The 13,948-nt window shown below is 53.2% G+C and overlaps 21 non-coding genes across 21 annotated transcripts; all 21 read right to left on the bottom strand.

Moving 5' to 3' along the window:
* Positions 1 to 2,592: 2,592 nt before the first annotated feature.
* On the bottom strand, positions 2,593 to 2,708 carry LOC121902839. The gene has a single exon (XR_006097810.1). It is a non-coding gene; the product is annotated as a U5 spliceosomal RNA (small nuclear RNA).
* A 533-nt stretch (positions 2,709 to 3,241) lies between these two features.
* Positions 3,242 to 3,432, bottom strand: LOC121902726. Its single transcript, XR_006097716.1, has one exon. It is a non-coding gene; the product is annotated as a U2 spliceosomal RNA (small nuclear RNA).
* A 176-nt stretch (positions 3,433 to 3,608) lies between these two features.
* LOC121902838 lies at positions 3,609 to 3,724 on the bottom strand. Its single transcript, XR_006097809.1, has one exon. It is a non-coding gene; the product is annotated as a U5 spliceosomal RNA (small nuclear RNA).
* Positions 3,725 to 4,385: 661 nt separating this feature from the next.
* On the bottom strand, positions 4,386 to 4,576 carry LOC121902761. The gene has a single exon (XR_006097749.1). It is a non-coding gene; the product is annotated as a U2 spliceosomal RNA (small nuclear RNA).
* Positions 4,577 to 4,752: 176 nt separating this feature from the next.
* Positions 4,753 to 4,868, bottom strand: LOC121902836. The gene has a single exon (XR_006097807.1). It is a non-coding gene; the product is annotated as a U5 spliceosomal RNA (small nuclear RNA).
* A 661-nt stretch (positions 4,869 to 5,529) lies between these two features.
* On the bottom strand, positions 5,530 to 5,720 carry LOC121902760. The gene has a single exon (XR_006097748.1). It is a non-coding gene; the product is annotated as a U2 spliceosomal RNA (small nuclear RNA).
* Positions 5,721 to 5,896: 176 nt separating this feature from the next.
* LOC121902835 lies at positions 5,897 to 6,012 on the bottom strand. The gene has a single exon (XR_006097806.1). It is a non-coding gene; the product is annotated as a U5 spliceosomal RNA (small nuclear RNA).
* Positions 6,013 to 6,673: 661 nt separating this feature from the next.
* On the bottom strand, positions 6,674 to 6,864 carry LOC121902773. The gene has a single exon (XR_006097761.1). It is a non-coding gene; the product is annotated as a U2 spliceosomal RNA (small nuclear RNA).
* Positions 6,865 to 7,040: 176 nt separating this feature from the next.
* On the bottom strand, positions 7,041 to 7,156 carry LOC121902834. The gene has a single exon (XR_006097805.1). It is a non-coding gene; the product is annotated as a U5 spliceosomal RNA (small nuclear RNA).
* Positions 7,157 to 7,817: 661 nt separating this feature from the next.
* LOC121902759 lies at positions 7,818 to 8,008 on the bottom strand. The gene has a single exon (XR_006097747.1). It is a non-coding gene; the product is annotated as a U2 spliceosomal RNA (small nuclear RNA).
* Positions 8,009 to 8,184: 176 nt separating this feature from the next.
* Positions 8,185 to 8,300, bottom strand: LOC121902833. The gene has a single exon (XR_006097804.1). It is a non-coding gene; the product is annotated as a U5 spliceosomal RNA (small nuclear RNA).
* A 661-nt stretch (positions 8,301 to 8,961) lies between these two features.
* LOC121902772 lies at positions 8,962 to 9,152 on the bottom strand. The gene has a single exon (XR_006097760.1). It is a non-coding gene; the product is annotated as a U2 spliceosomal RNA (small nuclear RNA).
* A 176-nt stretch (positions 9,153 to 9,328) lies between these two features.
* LOC121902832 lies at positions 9,329 to 9,444 on the bottom strand. The gene has a single exon (XR_006097803.1). It is a non-coding gene; the product is annotated as a U5 spliceosomal RNA (small nuclear RNA).
* Positions 9,445 to 10,105: 661 nt separating this feature from the next.
* Positions 10,106 to 10,296, bottom strand: LOC121902725. Its single transcript, XR_006097715.1, has one exon. It is a non-coding gene; the product is annotated as a U2 spliceosomal RNA (small nuclear RNA).
* Positions 10,297 to 10,472: 176 nt separating this feature from the next.
* Positions 10,473 to 10,588, bottom strand: LOC121902938. The gene has a single exon (XR_006097905.1). It is a non-coding gene; the product is annotated as a U5 spliceosomal RNA (small nuclear RNA).
* Positions 10,589 to 11,120: 532 nt separating this feature from the next.
* LOC121902714 lies at positions 11,121 to 11,311 on the bottom strand. Its single transcript, XR_006097704.1, has one exon. It is a non-coding gene; the product is annotated as a U2 spliceosomal RNA (small nuclear RNA).
* A 176-nt stretch (positions 11,312 to 11,487) lies between these two features.
* On the bottom strand, positions 11,488 to 11,603 carry LOC121902829. The gene has a single exon (XR_006097801.1). It is a non-coding gene; the product is annotated as a U5 spliceosomal RNA (small nuclear RNA).
* A 661-nt stretch (positions 11,604 to 12,264) lies between these two features.
* LOC121902771 lies at positions 12,265 to 12,455 on the bottom strand. Its single transcript, XR_006097759.1, has one exon. It is a non-coding gene; the product is annotated as a U2 spliceosomal RNA (small nuclear RNA).
* A 176-nt stretch (positions 12,456 to 12,631) lies between these two features.
* LOC121902828 lies at positions 12,632 to 12,747 on the bottom strand. Its single transcript, XR_006097800.1, has one exon. It is a non-coding gene; the product is annotated as a U5 spliceosomal RNA (small nuclear RNA).
* A 661-nt stretch (positions 12,748 to 13,408) lies between these two features.
* On the bottom strand, positions 13,409 to 13,599 carry LOC121902724. The gene has a single exon (XR_006097714.1). It is a non-coding gene; the product is annotated as a U2 spliceosomal RNA (small nuclear RNA).
* A 176-nt stretch (positions 13,600 to 13,775) lies between these two features.
* LOC121902937 lies at positions 13,776 to 13,891 on the bottom strand. The gene has a single exon (XR_006097904.1). It is a non-coding gene; the product is annotated as a U5 spliceosomal RNA (small nuclear RNA).
* Between the last annotated feature and the right edge of the window lie 57 nt (positions 13,892 to 13,948).

Below are 13,948 nucleotides of genomic sequence, written 5' to 3'. Positions count from 1 at the left end.
CTCTAGGGGTTGATTGCAGAGCTATTGTTAAAAACGAGACCTCATTTGGTGAACTGGAGGGGAAGACTCTGGGTTCCTCCACAGATGAACTGTCTGAGAAAATCCCAACTCTTCCCCTCTTCTCTGAGACTACAGGAGACTCAGAGGACAATTCTGATGCAGGCCTCTTTGATTGCTGGGCTGCGGGGAGGGGGGCATCCTCGCTGTCTTCTTGTGATTGGACTTCTTCACATTCAGAGCTAGCTCCGCCCTCTGCCTGCATCACCCCATCCTCCACAGAACTCTCCATTGGTGGGGCTGTTGCAGGCCCCTCCCCCACTCCCGCCTCACCTGATTCCTCTCCTCCAATCACAGGATTTGGCGGGAGATTTGAATTTTCCTGCCCAGCCTCTTCTGGTAGCTCTCTTAACAGTCCAGCTTGTCCGCCATTTTTCACATTTTCCATTTGCTTTGCTGCCTTCAATTTGTTGGCAAAAGACTTGGGGCAATCTCTGAAGAGGTGGTTTGATTCTCCACAAAGATTACACCGTCTGCCATTGGAGCACTCCTCAAAGGTGTGCCCAATTTCTCTACATTTTCCACAAACAATCTGCTGGCATGCTTCTGCCAGGTGCCCATGCTCACCACACTTGCGGCAGAGTATGGTTAAAAACAACAGGTATGAAATTTTAAAAGACTAGAAAGGAGCTTAAAACATTAAAATACCTTTAAAAAGTAAAACAAGTGTTAGGCAATTTCTTGTGAATGTAGCTCTTCCTTCACTCCCACTGGTGAAGAGTGAAGGGGTTGAGCTCCATTCCCCAATCGGACTCTGGGGGTTGGCCTTGGACACAGTGTCGCATTTAATTTTGAGTCTCTAGGGGTTGATTGCAGAGCTATTGTTAAAAACGAGACCTCATTTGGTGAACTGGAGGGGAAGACTCTGGGTTCCTCCACAGATGAACTGTCTGAGAAAATCCCAACTCTTCCCCTCTTCTCTGAGACTACAGGAGACTCAGAGGACAATTCTGATGCAGGCCTCTTTGATTGCTGGGCTGCGGGGAGGGGGGCATCCTCGCTGTCTTCTTGTGATTGGACTTCTTCACATTCAGAGCTAGCTCCGCCCTCTGCCTGCATCACCCCATCCTCCACAGAACTCTCCATTGGTGGGGCTGTTGCAGGCCCCTCCCCCACTCCCGCCTCACCTGATTCCTCTCCTCCAATCACAGGATTTGGCGGGAGATTTGAATTTTCCTGCCCAGCCTCTTCTGGTAGCTCTCTTAACAGTCCAGCTTGTCCGCCATTTTTCACATTTTCCATTTGCTTTGCTGCCTTCAATTTGTTGGCAAAAGACTTGGGGCAATCTCTGAAGAGGTGGTTTGATTCTCCACAAAGATTACACCGTCTGCCATTGGAGCACTCCTCAAAGGTGTGCCCAATTTCTCTACATTTTCCACAAACAATCTGCTGGCATGCTTCTGCCAGGTGCCCATGCTCACCACACTTGCGGCAGAGCTTGGGCTGACCCTGGTAGTGAATATAGCCCCTGTTTTCTCCCAGAACTACCATGGATGGCAGATGTTTCAAGCCCTGGAAGCCTTGGGGATCCTGCCATTGTTGGATGGGGACCCTCCAAGCGCAATTCCAGATGCCATCCTCATCTCTCACTTTTGTAGCCTGGCCTTTTACAGTGCAATATCTCCCCAGCCACAAACAAATGTCCTCTGCATTCACTGTCTCATTGAACATCCTAACAATAACCGTTTTCAAAGCATTATCAGTCAGTTTCTCAACATTGAAAGCAGAAAACTGGGGTTTCACATTTTCAAAGCGTGTCCAGAACTCTCTTAGCAAAACAGCAGATCGAAAACTTACATCAAAGCCTTTGTTGTTTGGCAAGGTCAATATACAATTCAGGTCCTCTGGTTTAAAGTTCAATGTTTTCTGAACTAGCTTCCGGGAAAAGTCTAGTCTTGACATCCCTAGAAGCTTTCCATCTTTCTCTTGGAAGATAAAACGGACACTGTGGTGCCTCCGCATGCCGGCATGGGGGGCCGACATGGTGGAGGCACCACAAGTTAAAACAACTAAAAGCAACTAAAACCTTTAAAAGTGCCAATAAATAAGCTAAAAGATACCAATAAATAACTAAAATACCGTAAAACCAACCAAAATAAAGGAAATTAAAAGAGACTTACCTTTCTGTTTGGCCTGGTCAAGGTGTTACTTACCGCCAAGTACAGTTAGACAGTCCTCTGAGCCAATGAATTCCTATTTGTGCAAGATGAACAACTACAAATAGAGTTGAAATACTTTGCACAAGGAATGAAGGGAATATCCTCCCAAGCAGTAGCAACAAATTAATGCCACAACAGGCAAGAATTTTTACCACCAACAGGAGGCGACCGCAGTCTTAGCCAAAAGGCCGAGAAGCGATGAACCCTTGCGGTCTGCCGCCCGTGGTGCCCTCCTGCACAGGTCTCGCTCGTCGCGGCGCAGTCGCTTCAAACGGCTCCAAGAACGACTTCTGCTTAGCAGCTCCGCCCAGGTGCTCCTTGACGCAGCCGCACGCCTCGTTGAGGACAGCTGCTTGGCTTTTCACAAACACACGAGGCTCTGCCAAACTGCAAAGCCTGCCAAAAATAGGTTTAACTCGTGGGTGTTCCTCTCCACGGAAGTCTTTAGTAAAAGGCGAAAGACTTGTACGTTATGAAGAGAAACCAGAGTAAGTACGGCCCGCTCCTCAACAGCAGCCGAAAGACCCCAGTCGTCCCAGTCACCACCTTCACGGTGAGGCTCCCTTGGCTTGCCGCGTACCAAATCCCAGGCCACACCCGTTTCCCCCATCACGGGCTCTATCCGATCGCAATGCTGAGATATTAAGGACTGGCTGTCAGACGCAGGCTACCAAAACACAGAAATACTCAGGCGCCCGCATGCGCTCCATGGCTCCAGCAGGGAAGACGCAGCGCAGATCCAAGGGGTATTTTGGACCTATCGCAGCGCACGGCGACTTTCCCTCTTTGTCATGTTTGTCTGTCAACCAGACGTGCAAATCTCACGTTGTACGCTGCACTTTTGCCCCAGTTGTCATAGCTGACATATATACGCTCATTTGAGATGGGGAGCGTCATAAAGGCTGCTTTTCCACTCTCCCAAGCCATAAACGCTGCTGCCATCCGCTTTGACTGACGACAGTGACAGCTTGCACGCTGAGCCCTGCCGCTTTCCTCCGAGCACTTGGCTTTCCACAAAGCAAAGAGAAGGGTGCACCGTTCCCGGCGGCACTGCAATACCGGGTCGATGCGTGGAGTGAACGGAGCAAGCCCCTCTTTCAGCTCCAGGTGCTAAAAATCCGTTTAATACTTTGTCCCCGTATAGAGGACATATCAGATATTAAACTGATAAGAACAGATACTACACTTGATCTTAGCCAAAAGGCCGAGAAGCGATGAACCCTTGCGGTCTGCCGCCCGTGGTGCCCTCCTGCACAGGTCTCGCTCGTCGCGGCGCAGTCGCTTCAAACGGCTCCAAGAACGACTTCTGCTTAGCGGCTCCGCCCAGGTGCTCCTTGACGCAGCCGCACGCCTCGTTGAGGACAGCTGCTTGGCTTTTCACAAACACACGAGGCTCTGCCAAACTGCAAAGCCTGCCAAAAATAGGTTTAACTCGTGGGTGTTCCTCTCCACGGAAGTCTTTAGTAAAAGGCGAAAGACTTGTACGTTATGAAGAGAAACCAGAGTAAGTACGGCCCGCTCCTCAACAGCAGCCGAAAGACCCCAGTCGTCCCAGTCACCACCTTCACGGTGAGGCTCCCTTGGCTTGCCGCGTACCAAATCCCAGGCCACACCCGTTTCCCCCATCACGGGCTCTATCCGATCGCAATGCTGAGATATTAAGGACTGGCTGTCAGACGCAGGCTACCAAAACACAGAAATACTCAGGCGCCCGCATGCGCTCCATGGCTCCAGCAGGGAAGACGCAGCGCAGATCCAAGGGGTATTTTGGACCTATCGCAGCGCACGGCGACTTTCCCTCTTTGTCATGTTTGTCTGTCAACCAGACGTGCAAATCTCACGTTGTACGCTGCACTTTTGCCCCAGTTGTCATAGCTGACATATATACGCTCATTTGAGATGGGGAGCGTCATAAAGGCTGCTTTTCCACTCTCCCAAGCCATAAACGCTGCTGCCATCCGCTTTGACTGACGACAGTGACAGCTTGCACGCTGAGCCCTGCCGCTTTCCTCCGAGCACTTGGCTTTCCACAGAGCGTCATAAAGGCTGCTTTTCCACTCTCCCAAGCCATAAACGCTGCTGCCATCCGCTTTGACTGACGACAGTGACAGCTTGCACGCTGAGCCCTGCCGCTTTCCTCCGAGCACTTGGCTTTCCACAAAGCAAAGAGAAGGGTGCACCGATCCCGGCGGCACTGCAATATCGGGTCGATGCGTGGAGTGAACGGAGCAAGCCCTTCTTTCAGCTCCAGGTGCTAAAAATCCGTTTAATACTTTGTCCCCGTATAGAGGACATATCAGATATTAAACTGATAAGAACAGATACTACACTTGATCTTAGCCAAAAGGCCGAGAAGCGATGAACCCTTGCGGTCTGCCGCCCGTGGTGCCCTCCTGCACAGGTCTCGCTCGTCGCGGCGCAGTCGCTTCAAACGGCTCCAAGAACGACTTCTGCTTAGCGGCTCCGCCCAGGTGCTCCTTGACGCAGCCGCACGCCTCGTTGAGGACAGCTGCTTGGCTTTTCACAAACACACGAGGCTCTGCCAAACTGCAAAGCCTGCCAAAAATAGGTTTAACTCGTGGGTGTTCCTCTCCACGGAAGTCTTTAGTAAAAGGCGAAAGACTTGTACGTTATGAAGAGAAACCAGAGTAAGTACGGCCCGCTCCTCAACAGCAGCCGAAAGACCCCAGTCGTCCCAGTCACCACCTTCACGGTGAGGCTCCCTTGGCTTGCCGCGTACCAAATCCCAGGCCACACCCGTTTCCCCCATCACGGGCTCTATCCGATCGCAATGCTGAGATATTAAGGACTGGCTGTCAGACGCAGGCTACCAAAACACAGAAATACTCAGGCGCCCGCATGCGCTCCATGGCTCCAGCAGGGAAGACGCAGCGCAGATCCAAGGGGTATTTTGGACCTATCGCAGCGCACGGCGACTTTCCCTCTTTGTCATGTTTGTCTGTCAACCAGACGTGCAAATCTCACGTTGTACGCTGCACTTTTGCCCCAGTTGTCATAGCTGACATATATACGCTCATTTGAGATGGGGAGCGTCATAAAGGCTGCTTTTCCACTCTCCCAAGCCATAAACGCTGCTGCCATCCGCTTTGACTGACGACAGTGACAGCTTGCACGCTGAGCCCTGCCGCTTTCCTCCGAGCACTTGGCTTTCCACAGAGCGTCATAAAGGCTGCTTTTCCACTCTCCCAAGCCATAAACGCTGCTGCCATCCGCTTTGACTGACGACAGTGACAGCTTGCACGCTGAGCCCTGCCGCTTTCCTCCGAGCACTTGGCTTTCCACAAAGCAAAGAGAAGGGTGCACCGTTCCCGGCGGCACTGCAATACCGGGTCGATGCGTGGAGTGAACGGAGCAAGCCCCTCTTTCAGCTCCAGGTGCTAAAAATCCGTTTAATACTTTGTCCCCGTATAGAGGACATATCAGATATTAAACTGATAAGAACAGATACTACACTTGATCTTAGCCAAAAGACCGAGAAGCGATGAACCCTTGCGGTCTGCCGCCCGTGGTGCCCTCCTGCACAGGTCTCGCTCGTCGCGGCGCAGTCGCTTCAAACGGCTCCAAGAACGACTTCTGCTTAGCGGCTCCGCCCAGGTGCTCCTTGACGCAGCCGCACGCCTCGTTGAGGACAGCTGCTTGGCTTTTCACAAACACACGAGGCTCTGCCAAACTGCAAAGCCTGCCAAAAATAGGTTTAACTCGTGGGTGTTCCTCTCCACGGAAGTCTTTAGTAAAAGGCGAAAGACTTGTACGTTATGAAGAGAAACCAGAGTAAGTACGGCCCGCTCCTCAACAGCAGCCGAAAGACCCCAGTCGTCCCAGTCACCACCTTCACGGTGAGGCTCCCTTGGCTTGCCGCGTACCAAATCCCAGGCCACACCCGTTTCCCCCATCACGGGCTCTATCCGATCGCAATGCTGAGATATTAAGGACTGGCTGTCAGACGCAGGCTACCAAAACACAGAAATACTCAGGCGCCCGCATGCGCTCCATGGCTCCAGCAGGGAAGACGCAGCGCAGATCCAAGGGGTATTTTGGACCTATCGCAGCGCACGGCGACTTTCCCTCTTTGTCATGTTTGTCTGTCAACCAGACGTGCAAATCTCACGTTGTACGCTGCACTTTTGCCCCAGTTGTCATAGCTGACATATATACGCTCATTTGAGATGGGGAGCGTCATAAAGGCTGCTTTTCCACTCTCCCAAGCCATAAACGCTGCTGCCATCCGCTTTGACTGACGACAGTGACAGCTTGCACGCTGAGCCCTGCCGCTTTCCTCCGAGCACTTGGCTTTCCACAGAGCGTCATAAAGGCTGCTTTTCCACCCTCCCAAGCCATAAACGCTGCTGCCATCCGCTTTGACTGACGACAGTGACAGCTTGCACGCTGAGCCCTGCCGCTTTCCTCCGAGCACTTGGCTTTCCACAAAGCAAAGAGAAGGGTGCACTGATCCCGGCGGCACTGCAATATCGGGTCGATGCGTGGAGTGAACGGAGCAAGCCCTTCTTTCAGCTCCAGGTGCTAAAAATCCGTTTAATACTTTGTCCCCGTATAGAGGACATATCAGATATTAAACTGATAAGAACAGATACTACACTTGATCTTAGCCAAAAGGCCGAGAAGCGATGAACCCTTGCGGTCTGCCGCCCGTGGTGCCCTCCTGCACAGGTCTCGCTCGTCGCGGCGCAGTCGCTTCAAACGGCTCCAAGAACGACTTCTGCTTAGCGGCTCCGCCCAGGTGCTCCTTGACGCAGCCGCACGCCTCGTTGAGGACAGCTGCTTGGCTTTTCACAAACACACGAGGCTCTGCCAAACTGCAAAGCCTGCCAAAAATAGGTTTAACTCGTGGGTGTTCCTCTCCACGGAAGTCTTTAGTAAAAGGCGAAAGACTTGTACGTTATGAAGAGAAACCAGAGTAAGTACGGCCCGCTCCTCAACAGCAGCCGAAAGACCCCAGTCGTCCCAGTCACCACCTTCACGGTGAGGCTCCCTTGGCTTGCCGCGTACCAAATCCCAGGCCACACCCGTTTCCCCCATCACGGGCTCTATCCGATCGCAATGCTGAGATATTAAGGACTGGCTGTCAGACGCAGGCTACCAAAACACAGAAATACTCAGGCGCCCGCATGCGCTCCATGGCTCCAGCAGGGAAGACGCAGCGCAGATCCAAGGGGTATTTTGGACCTATCGCAGCGCACGGCGACTTTCCCTCTTTGTCATGTTTGTCTGTCAACCAGACGTGCAAATCTCACGTTGTACGCTGCACTTTTGCCCCAGTTGTCATAGCTGACATATATACGCTCATTTGAGATGGGGAGCGTCATAAAGGCTGCTTTTCCACTCTCCCAAGCCATAAACGCTGCTGCCATCCGCTTTGACTGACGACAGTGACAGCTTGCACGCTGAGCCCTGCCGCTTTCCTCCGAGCACTTGGCTTTCCACAGAGCGTCATAAAGGCTGCTTTTCCACTCTCCCAAGCCATAAACGCTGCTGCCATCCGCTTTGACTGACGACAGTGACAGCTTGCACGCTGAGCCCTGCCGCTTTCCTCCGAGCACTTGGCTTTCCACAAAGCAAAGAGAAGGGTGCACCGTTCCCGGCGGCACTGCAATACCGGGTCGATGCGTGGAGTGAACGGAGCAAGCCCCTCTTTCAGCTCCAGGTGCTAAAAATCCGTTTAATACTTTGTCCCCGTATAGAGGACATATCAGATATTAAACTGATAAGAACAGATACTACACTTGATCTTAGCCAAAAGACCGAGAAGCGATGAACCCTTGCGGTCTGCCGCCCGTGGTGCCCTCCTGCACAGGTCTCGCTCGTCGCGGCGCAGTCGCTTCAAACGGCTCCAAGAACGACTTCTGCTTAGCGGCTCCGCCCAGGTGCTCCTTGACGCAGCCGCACGCCTCGTTGAGGACAGCTGCTTGGCTTTTCACAAACACACGAGGCTCTGCCAAACTGCAAAGCCTGCCAAAAATAGGTTTAACTCGTGGGTGTTCCTCTCCACGGAAGTCTTTAGTAAAAGGCGAAAGACTTGTACGTTATGAAGAGAAACCAGAGTAAGTACGGCCCGCTCCTCAACAGCAGCCGAAAGACCCCAGTCGTCCCAGTCACCACCTTCACGGTGAGGCTCCCTTGGCTTGCCGCGTACCAAATCCCAGGCCACACCCGTTTCCCCCATCACGGGCTCTATCCGATCGCAATGCTGAGATATTAAGGACTGGCTGTCAGACGCAGGCTACCAAAACACAGAAATACTCAGGCGCCCGCATGCGCTCCATGGCTCCAGCAGGGAAGACGCAGCGCAGATCCAAGGGGTATTTTGGACCTATCGCAGCGCACGGCGACTTTCCCTCTTTGTCATGTTTGTCTGTCAACCAGACGTGCAAATCTCACGTTGTACGCTGCACTTTTGCCCCAGTTGTCATAGCTGACATATATACGCTCATTTGAGATGGGGAGCGTCATAAAGGCTGCTTTTCCACTCTCCCAAGCCATAAACGCTGCTGCCATCCGCTTTGACTGACGACAGTGACAGCTTGCACGCTGAGCCCTGCCGCTTTCCTCCGAGCACTTGGCTTTCCACAGAGCGTCATAAAGGCTGCTTTTCCACTCTCCCAAGCCATAAACGCTGCTGCCATCCGCTTTGACTGACGACAGTGACAGCTTGCACGCTGAGCCCTGCCGCTTTCCTCCGAGCACTTGGCTTTCCACAAAGCAAAGAGAAGGGTGCACTGATCCCGGCGGCACTGCAATATCGGGTCGATGCGTGGAGTGAACGGAGCAAGCCCTTCTTTCAGCTCCAGGTGCTAAAAATCCGTTTAATACTTTGTCCCCGTATAGAGGACATATCAGATATTAAACTGATAAGAACAGATACTACACTTGATCTTAGCCAAAAGGCCGAGAAGCGATGAACCCTTGCGGTCTGCCGCCCGTGGTGCCCTCCTGCACAGGTCTCGCTCGTCGCGGCGCAGTCGCTTCAAACGGCTCCAAGAACGACTTCTGCTTAGCGGCTCCGCCCAGGTGCTCCTTGACGCAGCCGCACGCCTCGTTGAGGACAGCTGCTTGGCTTTTCACAAACACACGAGGCTCTGCCAAACTGCAAAGCCTGCCAAAAATAGGTTTAACTCGTGGGTGTTCCTCTCCACGGAAGTCTTTAGTAAAAGGCGAAAGACTTGTACGTTATGAAGAGAAACCAGAGTAAGTACGGCCCGCTCCTCAACAGCAGCCGAAAGACCCCAGTCGTCCCAGTCACCACCTTCACGGTGAGGCTCCCTTGGCTTGCCGCGTACCAAATCCCAGGCCACACCCGTTTCCCCCATCACGGGCTCTATCCGATCGCAATGCTGAGATATTAAGGACTGGCTGTCAGACGCAGGCTACCAAAACACAGAAATACTCAGGCGCCCGCATGCGCTCCATGGCTCCAGCAGGGAAGACGCAGCGCAGATCCAAGGGGTATTTTGGACCTATCGCAGCGCACGGCGACTTTCCCTCTTTGTCATGTTTGTCTGTCAACCAGACGTGCAAATCTCACGTTGTACGCTGCACTTTTGCCCCAGTTGTCATAGCTGACATATATACGCTCATTTGAGATGGGGAGCGTCATAAAGGCTGCTTTTCCACTCTCCCAAGCCATAAACGCTGCTGCCATCCGCTTTGACTGACGACAGTGACAGCTTGCACGCTGAGCCCTGCCGCTTTCCTCCGAGCACTTGGCTTTCCACAGAGCGTCATAAAGGCTGCTTTTCCACTCTCCCAAGCCATAAACGCTGCTGCCATCCGCTTTGACTGACGACAGTGACAGCTTGCACGCTGAGCCCTGCCGCTTTCCTCCGAGCACTTGGCTTTCCACAAAGCAAAGAGAAGGGTGCACCGTTCCCGGCGGCACTGCAATACCGGGTCGATGCGTGGAGTGAACGGAGCAAGCCCCTCTTTCAGCTCCAGGTGCTAAAAATCCGTTTAATACTTTGTCCCCGTATAGAGGACATATCAGATATTAAACTGATAAGAACAGATACTACACTTGATCTTAGCCAAAAGGCCGAGAAGCGATGAACCCTTGCGGTCTGCCGCCCGTGGTGCCCTCCTGCACAGGTCTCGCTCGTCGCGGCGCAGTCGCTTCAAACGGCTCCAAGAACGACTTCTGCTTAGCGGCTCCGCCCAGGTGCTCCTTGACGCAGCCGCACGCCTCGTTGAGGACAGCTGCTTGGCTTTTCACAAACACACGAGGCTCTGCCAAACTGCAAAGCCTGCCAAAAATAGGTTTAACTCGTGGGTGTTCCTCTCCACGGAAGTCTTTAGTAAAAGGCGAAAGACTTGTACGTTATGAAGAGAAACCAGGGTAAGTACGGCCCGCTCCTCAACAGCAGCCGAAAGACCCCAGTCGTCCCAGTCACCACCTTCACGGTGAGGCTCCCTTGGCTTGCCGCGTACCAAATCCCAGGCCACACCCGTTTCCCCCATCACGGGCTCTATCCGATCGCAATGCTGAGATATTAAGGACGGCTGTCAGACGCAGGCTACCAAAACACAGAAATACTCAGGCGCCCGCATGCGCTCCATGGCTCCAGCAGGGAAGACGCAGCGCAGATCCAAGGGGTATTTTGGACCTATCGCAGCGCACGGCGACTTTCCCTCTTTGTCATGTTTGTCTGTCAACCAGACGTGCAAATCTCACGTTGTACGCTGCACTTTTGCCCCAGTTGTCATAGCTGACATATATACGCTCATTTGAGATGGGGAGCGTCATAAAGGCTGCTTTTCCACTCTCCCAAGCCATAAACGCTGCTGCCATCCGCTTTGACTGACGACAGTGACAGCTTGCACGCTGAGCCCTGCCGCTTTCCTCCGAGCACTTGGCTTTCCACAAAGCAAAGAGAAGGGTGCACCGATCCCGGCGGCACTGCAATACCGGGTCGATGCGTGGAGTGAACGGAGCAAGCCCCTCTTTCAGCTCCAGGTGCTAAAAATCCGTTTAATACTTTGTCCCCGTATAGAGGACATATCAGATATTAAACTGATAAGAACAGATACTACACTTGATCTTAGCCAAAAGGCCGAGAAGCGATGAACCCTTGCGGTCTGCCGCCCGTGGTGCCCTCCTGCACAGGTCTCGCTCGTCGCGGCGCAGTCGCTTCAAACGGCTCCAAGAACGACTTCTGCTTAGCGGCTCCGCCCAGGTGCTCCTTGACGCAGCCGCACGCCTCGTTGAGGACAGCTGCTTGGCTTTTCACAAACACACGAGGCTCTGCCAAACTGCAAAGCCTGCCAAAAATAGGTTTAACTCGTGGGTGTTCCTCTCCACGGAAGTCTTTAGTAAAAGGCGAAAGACTTGTACGTTATGAAGAGAAACCAGAGTAAGTACGGCCCGCTCCTCAACAGCAGCCGAAAGACCCCAGTCGTCCCAGTCACCACCTTCACGGTGAGGCTCCCTTGGCTTGCCGCGTACCAAATCCCAGGCCACACCCGTTTCCCCCATCACGGGCTCTATCCGATCGCAATGCTGAGATATTAAGGACTGGCTGTCAGACGCAGGCTACCAAAACACAGAAATACTCAGGCGCCCGCATGCGCTCCATGGCTCCAGCAGGGAAGACGCAGCGCAGATCCAAGGGGTATTTTGGACCTATCGCAGCGCACGGCGACTTTCCCTCTTTGTCATGTTTGTCTGTCAACCAGACGTGCAAATCTCACGTTGTACGCTGCACTTTTGCCCCAGTTGTCATAGCTGACATATATACGCTCATTTGAGATGGGGAGCGTCATAAAGGCTGCTTTTCCACTCTCCCAAGCCATAAACGCTGCTGCCATCCGCTTTGACTGACGACAGTGACAGCTTGCACGCTGAGCCCTGCCGCTTTCCTCCGAGCACTTGGCTTTCCACAGAGCGTCATAAAGGCTGCTTTTCCACTCTCCCAAGCCATAAACGCTGCTGCCATCCGCTTTGACTGACGACAGTGACAGCTTGCACGCTGAGCCCTGCCGCTTTCCTCCGAGCACTTGGCTTTCCACAAAGCAAAGAGAAGGGTGCACTGATCCCGGCGGCACTGCAATATCGGGTCGATGCGTGGAGTGAACGGAGCAAGCCCTTCTTTCAGCTCCAGGTGCTAAAAATCCGTTTAATACTTTGTCCCCGTATAGAGGACATATCAGATATTAAACTGATAAGAACAGATACTACACTTGATCTTAGCCAAAAGGCCGAGAAGCGATGAACCCTTGCGGTCTGCCGCCCGTGGTGCCCTCCTGCACAGGTCTCGCTCGTCGCGGCGCAGTCGCTTCAAACGGCTCCAAGAACGACTTCTGCTTAGCGGCTCCGCCCAGGTGCTCCTTGACGCAGCCGCACGCCTCGTTGAGGACAGCTGCTTGGCTTTTCACAAACACACGAGGCTCTGCCAAACTGCAAAGCCTGCCAAAAATAGGTTTAACTCGTGGGTGTTCCTCTCCACGGAAGTCTTTAGTAAAAGGCGAAAGACTTGTACGTTATGAAGAGAAACCAGAGTAAGTACGGCCCGCTCCTCAACAGCAGCCGAAAGACCCCAGTCGTCCCAGTCACCACCTTCACGGTGAGGCTCCCTTGGCTTGCCGCGTACCAAATCCCAGGCCACACCCGTTTCCCCCATCACGGGCTCTATCCGATCGCAATGCTGAGATATTAAGGACTGGCTGTCAGACGCAGGCTACCAAAACACAGAAATACTCAGGCGCCCGCATGCGCTCCATGGCTCCAGCAGGGAAGACGCAGCGCAGATCCAAGGGGTATTTTGGACCTATCGCAGCGCACGGCGACTTTCCCTCTTTGTCATGTTTGTCTGTCAACCAGACGTGCAAATCTCACGTTGTACGCTGCACTTTTGCCCCAGTTGTCATAGCTGACATATATACGCTCATTTGAGATGGGGAGCGTCATAAAGGCTGCTTTTCCACTCTCCCAAGCCATAAACGCTGCTGCCATCCGCTTTGACTGACGACAGTGACAGCTTGCACGCTGAGCCCTGCCGCTTTCCTCCGAGCACTTGGCTTTCCACAGAGCGTCATAAAGGCTGCTTTTCCACTCTCCCAAGCCATAAACGCTGCTGCCATCCGCTTTGACTGACGACAGTGACAGCTTGCACGCTGAGCCCTGCCGCTTTCCTCCGAGCACTTGGCTTTCCACAAAGCAAAGAGAAGGGTGCACCGTTCCCGGCGGCACTGCAATACCGGGTCGATGCGTGGAGTGAACGGAGCAAGCCCCTCTTTCAGCTCCAGGTGCTAAAAATCCGTTTAATACTTTGTCCCCGTATAGAGGACATATCAGATATTAAACTGATAAGAACAGATACTACACTTGATCTTAGCCAAAAGGCCGAGAAGCGATGAACCCTTGCGGTCTGCCGCCCGTGGTGCCCTCCTGCACAGGTCTCGCTCGTCGCGGCGCAGTCGCTTCAAACGGCTCCAAGAACGACTTCTGCTTAGCGGCTCCGCCCAGGTGCTCCTTGACGCAGCCGCACGCCTCGTTGAGGACAGCTGCTTGGCTTTTCACAAACACACGAGGCTCTGCCAAACTGCAAAGCCTGCCAAAAATAGGTTTAACTCGTGGGTGTTCCTCTCCACGGAAGTCTTTAGTAAAAGGCGAAAGACTTGTACGTTATGAAGAGAAACCAGGGTAAGTACGGCCCGCTCCTCAACAGCAGCCGAAAGACCCCAGTCGTCCCAGTCACCACCTT

Source organism: Thunnus maccoyii, chromosome 8, assembly GCF_910596095.1.
Source record: "Thunnus maccoyii chromosome 8, fThuMac1.1, whole genome shotgun sequence".
Classification (NCBI taxonomy): Eukaryota; Metazoa; Chordata; class Actinopteri; order Scombriformes; family Scombridae; genus Thunnus; species Thunnus maccoyii.
This window is presented reverse-complemented; position numbering and strand designations above follow the sequence as displayed.